The sequence below is a fragment of the Macaca fascicularis genome, chromosome 8, assembly GCF_037993035.2.
Source record: "Macaca fascicularis isolate 582-1 chromosome 8, T2T-MFA8v1.1".
Lineage (NCBI taxonomy): Eukaryota > Metazoa > Chordata > Mammalia > Primates > Cercopithecidae > Macaca > Macaca fascicularis.
The window spans coordinates 11915094-11922318 of record NC_088382.1 but is presented as its reverse complement, the minus strand read 5'-3'; positions in this window follow the sequence as shown (position 1 = coordinate 11922318).

The following is a 7225-nucleotide window of genomic DNA, read 5'->3' as shown; positions in this document are numbered from 1 at the left end:
GCAGAAGAATTGCTTGAACCTGGGAGGCAGAGGCTGCAGTGAGCTGAGATCGTGCCACTGCACTCCAGCCTGGGTGACAGAGTGAGACTCTGTCTAAAAAAAAAAAAAAAAAAAAAAAAATAGCTGGGCTTGGTGGTGCACACCTGTAATCCCAGCTACAAGGGAGGCTGAGGCAGGAGAATTGCTTGAACTCAGGAGGTAGAGGTTGCAGTGAGCCAAGATTACACCACTGCATTCCAGTCTAGGAGAGAGAGCAAGACTCCTTCTCAAAAACAAACAAACAAGAAAAGAAGTGCCCCAAAATGACTGCTGTTTCATCATTATCCTCATTGTCATTTTGGAGAATAAAAACATTAGAGGTTTATATACAACATATTTGCCACCATAAATAAGTGCAGATTCTGAAATTCAAAGCAAAAAATTTTTAAAAATCATTTTATATTTGCTAAGAGCTTTTCCTTTGAACAGAGACTGGGGGAGGCAGTTTCATAGATTTCAATGTTCATAACTGGATCCGTCCCCAGTCTTTTTTTGGCATTCTCAGCCTTGAACTGCGTCCTGTTAATCTTCCTCCACAAAAGCCCGTACTAGCTTTTATTTATGTTCTCTCAGAATATCCCATGTCTGTAATTTGTGTTGATTTATGCTCTATAAATACTAATTCCAGACTTGTGTAGCCAGCACTTTCTGGCCCCAAGTGCTCCACAAAATGGACTCAGATTGTCTTCTTGTATAATGCACAGTCTACCGGGTTGGTGAAAGGTGATAAAATGATCTGCAGAGCTCAGATGGAAAGAACCGCCTGGGAGAGCCAGGCTCCTAATCACTTAAATCCTTTCCAAACATGGGGAGGGGGTGGTGCAAGGGAGAATGAGAGCAGACAAAGCTGGTTGTCATTGTTATGATTAGGCTTTTGCTCTAAGCCTCCAGAGAGTTGTGAGCTGGGGTAAATGATGTGAAGGATTCATTTGGCCTGGATAGAGACAGGCTCAAGGGGCTGCACCAGTAAAAGTGGGATGAACAGCATCTTAGACTCCCTTTCCTCTAAGCCCACTGCAAGCCACAGCCTCCCAAGCAGCCCAATGTGATAAGACAAATCCAAGGAAAAAAGAAGGAATACGCTTCCTCTTGAGAGCTAGATCGTCATGTCTCTAATCCCCCCAAACTGTTTTCCGTCAGGAATCTTATTTGTAAGCAACAGAATCCAACTCCAATGACTTTGGAAGGAAGAAATTTAGCAGAAGGCTATTCAGGAGCTCTGGCTCGTGCTGAGCAGATGGGAGAAGCAGGCTCAGAGTCAAAGTTTTAGTGGGAGGCAGGAGCACAGGTCAATCAGTGAGGACACCAGTGCAGTGGGCATCAGACATGACCACAGTGCTCACCCATGGCTGATGCTGGCACGAGATAGTGGTTGCTGCTGCGGGCATCGCTACCTCTGCACTTGGGAACTTGCCAGTGCCCTCCCATCTGCCACCACCCACCTATCCATGGTTTCTCCACCACCCTGCTGCCTGGGGTGCAGCAACCCCCAAACAGATGCAGCTTTGGGCCAGCCTTATGGAAAAGAAAGCAAATTCCCCGAATGTCTGAATCACAAACACAGAGACCACCCCCGTGACAGTGGAAATAAATGCCCTGGCCTCTGACCCCTACAGATCCATGTTCCTGCCCTTAAACCGTGCAGTGAGAGGAGGGCTGGGCTGCCGAACAGGTGGAGAGAAGAATGTGGTGTGTCCCCTAGGGGTTGGTGCTGGGGCTCATATTGTCTCCAGGGTTTCGTGCCTTTCTGTGTGGTTGAGGGCAACATTTCTCAGAAGTATGTGGATACCTGGGATTTTAAGAGGGTATCATGGCAACTGTTTCCCTCTCTAGTTTTAGAGGTGATGGTGACAAATATCTCTTATCTGAGAGCCTTTGAGTACGTACCAACTAATCATGTGGGGCAATTGGTGGGGATCAGGTTCAAAGACGGGTGACACAGTCACTCTATTGAGTTAGCACCAGCTGAGCACAACAGGCCACCATGTTGTCTCTGATGACCATGCAGCATGGCAAGCTGCTTGTTGTCATCCCACATCCATTTTCCCCTTCTTCCTTGGCAAATGGCAAGCCAGCTAAAAATTGTATTTCCCAGTCTCCTCCTCCTCCTCCTCCTCCTCCTTCTCCTCCTCCTTCTCCTCCTCCTTCCTCCCTCCTTCCCCTCCACTCTACCTCGCCTCCCCCTTTGCCTCCCCCTCCCCCCTCCTCTTTCCTCTCATTCTCTTTCTCCCCCTCCTTTTCCTTCTCCTTCTCCTTCTTCTGACACAGTCTCGCTTTGTTACCCAGGCTGGAGCGCAGTGGTGCGATCATGGCTCACTGCAGCCTCAACCTCCTGGGCTTAAATGATCCCTCCACGTCAGCCTCCCAAGCAGCTGAGACTATAGGCACACACCACCACGCCTGGCTAATTGTTAGATTTTTTCGTAGATATATGGTTTTTGCTATGTTGCCCAATGTGGTCTTGAACTCCTGTTCTCAAGTGATCCTCCTACCTCAGGCGTCCAAAGTGCTGTGATTACAGGTATGAGCCATCGTACCCTGCCTACCCTCAGCCTTTTTTACAGCTAGGTGTGGCCATGCAGCTAAGTTTGCATCAGTGAATTGTGAGAGGAAATGATGCATGACATTTTGATTTCCACCGGGCGCAGTGGCTCACGCCTGTAATCCCAACACTTGGGGAGGCTAAATCTGGCGGGTGGATCACTTGAGCTCAGGACTTCAAGACCAGTCTGTCCAACATGGTGAAAACCTGTCTCTACCAAAAATACAATTTTGCCTGCAATTCCAGCTACTAGGGAGGCTGAGGCAGGAGATTCACTTGAACCTGGGAGGTGGAGGTTGCAGTGAGCCGAGATCGCTCCACTGCACTCCAGTCTGGGCAACAGACTGAGACAGAGGGAGACTCCACCCTAAAAAAAAAAAAAAAAAAAAAAAAAAAAATTTCTTTTTTGGTCTTACTCCCTTAAAACACTCCCCCAAATTTGACCTTTACTTCCCCCCAAATTGTTACAGATTTTCATTTGTTCCCTTTCTTAAATCAGAAAATGGCTATATGTGCTGCTTGGCTTTCATCATGTAGATTAATTCATAGCCCTAGGTCAATTTTTTTTTTCCTCCAGATGGAGTCTTGCTCTGTCACCCAGGCTAGAATGCAGTGGTTCAATCTCAGCTCACTGCAACCTCCACCTCCTGTGTTCAAGAGATTCTCCTGCCTCAGCTTCCCAAGTAGCTGGGATTATAGGCACGCGCTACCACGGCCGGCTAATTTTTGTATTTTTAGTAGAGACGGGGTTTCGCCACTTTGGCCAGGCTGGTCTCCAACTCCTGACCTCAAGTGATCTGCCTGCCTCAGCCTTCCAAAGGGCTGGGATTAAATGCATGAGCCACCATGCCCAGCCCAGGAGCTCTTAATCAGGGTTTTATGAATACTTAAGGAATTTGGGGATATAAGCCACGTGAGTTCATGAACTTAAATTGGGGAAAAAATGTCTTCATTTCAACTTAACTTTAACTGAAATTGAGTGTATTTTTCAATTATGAATACAGGAAAGTAACCACAGTATTAAGAGTACAGGTAACTTTGTGACCAACAGAAATATATTTTTATTTCACATTTCAGTTGAAGATATCTCAAAATATTATTTGTGCTCTTCACTAGTTTGAAATTGTGACACTAGACAATTTGACCCTACTAGATCTTTCTATTTAATGTATTAATAAAGAAGCAAATGTATTGGTAATTCACACATTTGCTTTATATGCATTGTGATGAATATATTTCAATATAATTGGTATCTTTTATAATCCTATGCATTTTATTTTACATCTTTGAAATAATTATTCTGAGGCTAGGCATGATGGCTCTCGCCTGTAATCCAACCACTATGGGAGGCTGAGATGGGAGGATCACTTGAGGCCAGGAGTTTGAGACCAGCCTGGTCAACATAGCAAGATCTCATCTCTATTAAATAATAATAATAATGATAAAAAGAAAAAAATTATTCTGAGATAGAGTCCATAAGCTTCACCAGACTGTCAAAGGGGACCTTGTCACAAAAAACTTAAGAAGCAACATGGTTTCTTTATTCTAGTCGTTCTGTCTTAGGGGATAGCAGAGCAACTGGCTCTCAGAATACATGTGGAACAGATCTCACCCTCAATGAAACCACTCACCTAGAGACTTTAAATAAGAGAGAAATCAACTTTATGATCTTTAAGCCATGCATTTTCCGGTCTTTTGTTACAGCAGCTTAAAAAATACTCTAACCATACATATAGTTTTAAGTTATTTTATTCTCTTTTTCTTTTTTTTTCTTTTTTTTGAGACAGAGTCTCGCTCTGTCGCCCAGGCTGGAGTACAGTGGCACGATCTTGGCTCACTGCAAGCTCCGCCTCCCAGGTTCACGCCATTCTCCTGCCTCAGCCTCCCAAGCAGCTGGGACTACACGCGCCCGCCACTGCTCCCGGCTAATTTTTTGTATTTTTAGTAGAGACGGGGTTTCACTGTGTTAGCCAGGATGGTCTCGATCTCCTAACCTCGCGACCGCCTGTCTCGGCCTCCCAAAGTGCTGGGATTACAGGTTTGAGCCACCGCGCCCAGCTATTCTCTTTTTCTTGTTTTAAAATTTATATCAACATCATTCATTAAAGGTAACAAGTATAAAGATGTCAAAATCCAACAACTTGTTGAGGATTATTAAAATGATAATAATTATGCAAATTTATTTCAAGGAGATATTTGCAGTTTGTATGTTGTATTCATCTCAGCAAAAGTATTATGTAGCACAACAAAATACTTCTTGTACTTTAAAAGGTATTGAGAGAAAATATGGTGCCTATTAAATCTAATTTGATTTCTTCTTTATCAAAAGTAAACATTAACACCTGAAATATGTTGTTTGCACAGAAATACCTATATTTGGAAGCTTGAAATATTTCCTCTGAATTGATAACTTAGAAACCAAACATGGAAATTATAGTAAGTCAATTTCATGTTTAATGTGCTAAATGCAATCTGTTTATACAGTAGTACGCAATTTTAAATTTTAAACCAGATTTTAATATATGTTTGATCCTAAAGCTAAATATTATGTATACTCTTCTTGAATTAATTTGTTTATAAATCATGCTTTTGTGACTTAATTAATTAATTATTCTGGATGGAGTCTCACTCTGTTAGCTGGAGTGCAGTGGTGCCATCTCGGCTCACTGTAACTTCCACTTCCCGGGTTCAAGTGATCATGCCTTGGCCTCCTGAGTAGCTAGGATTACAGGCGTGTGCCACCATGCCTGGCTAATTTTTGTATTTTTAGTAGAGATAGGGTTTTGCCATGTTGGCCAGGCTGGTATTGAACTCCCGACCTCAAATGATCCACCTGCCTCAGCCTCCCAAAGTGCTGGGATTACAGGTGTGAGCCATGGTGCCCAGCCTGATTTAAATGAATAGTATGTATCAGTTGTTACACGGGAAAAAAATCTAAATGTTTCTATGTATTTTAAATATTCCTACAGATTATATAAAAATGAACTCATATGCTAATTGAAAATACACTTTATACTTGAAATTACTTTATATTGTATGCCTTGCAAAGTTGATAGAATTATTTTTGAAGTTATCTTTTTGCTTCCCTCAGCTATGCTATAAAGGGGCTTTGAGGATCAAATACAGAGCTCGAGAGTAGTGAAAGTACCACCAAGTTGAGAGGGGGAAGACCTTGTATGCAGGATAGGATTAACTTTGCCCACACAGGGGCCTGGCCTTTGCCCTCAGCTCCTGGGAGATAATCTCTAAACTGCTGAAATATCCTGCCTGATAAGAATGTTCACCTGAGGACTTTGGAACAAGCCCATAACCTATGCTAACAATGCAATCGATAACGCAGGCTTTGGGCCACACGGCTCCAGCTCAGCCTCTAGAGGGGCTGCAAACTAACCGTGTCGATGTGACAGAACCCCAGTAAAAACTGTGGACACCGAGGCTCAGGTGAGCGTCCCTGGGTGGTAATTCATGTATATCCTAACACATCACTGCTGAGTTAGTTCTCCACTGGGAAAGAACAACTGGAAGCTTTGCACTTGGAGCTTTCCTGGACTCTTCCCCACATGTCTCTTCCCTCAGTTTATTTATTTATTTAGAGACAGAGTTTCACTCTTGTTGCCCAGGCTGGAGTGCAGTGGCACAATCTTGGCTCACTGTAACCTCTGCCTCCCAGGTTCAAGCAATTCTCCTGCCTCAGCCTCCCAAGTAGCTAGAATTACAAGCAAGTGCCACCACCAGCACATCTGGCTAATTTTTTTGTATGTTGGTAGAGATGAAGTGTCACCATGTTGGCCAGGCTGGTCTCGAACTCCTGACCTCAGGTGATCTGCCCGCCTTGGCCTCCCAAAGTGCTGGGATTACAGACGTGAGCCACCATGCCCGGCCCCCTCAGTTGATTTAAATTTGCATTCTTTCACTGTGATAAGCCACAACTGTGAGTATAACAACTTTCAGTGAGTTCTGTGAGTCCTTCTAACAAATTATCAAATCTGTGGGTTGTCTTGAGGATCCCTGACCCTGCAGTTAGTGTCTGAAGTGAAAGTGGTCTTGGGGCCTCCTGAACTTCACACCTGGCTTCTAGTCCTGACTGCCCCTAACTCTAGTTATCAACAAATCTCCATTTGTCTCCAAGCCACAATGTCTGCTGGTTCTCTACCAAACTCCCAACTTTCTCTGCTTTCCTTTGTGTCATTGCCTATGTTCCCTAACTCCAGGGGAAGATGAGCAGGTGGGAGACAGGGAGAAGCCATCCTACTTCTGGCTCCAGTGGCAGCAGTACCAGTGACTGTATACAACAGGGGGCCCGAGAAACATCTGAGGCTCCAGTGGAGACACAGGGGTGGCTTCTGTTCCCCAGCAGTGGGGACATCTCCAGACATTCAGCAGCTCCAGCTCGGGGACTGCTGCAGCTTCTGACCTCTGGGTAATACCCCTCTTCTCTCTCTTGCTCTTCTAGCATACCCTACACCTTTGTCAACATCCCCTGAATTAATTCTCTTTCTGCTTTCAGTTTTCCTGAAAGGACAAGAAGGGAATACAGATTTCCCATCTGTATAAGGGGAATAATAATTATTATCTCTGTTCTCTTTATCATTCAGAACTGTTGTGAGCATCCACTATTAATGGTTGCTTTAAGGTTAATAAAGA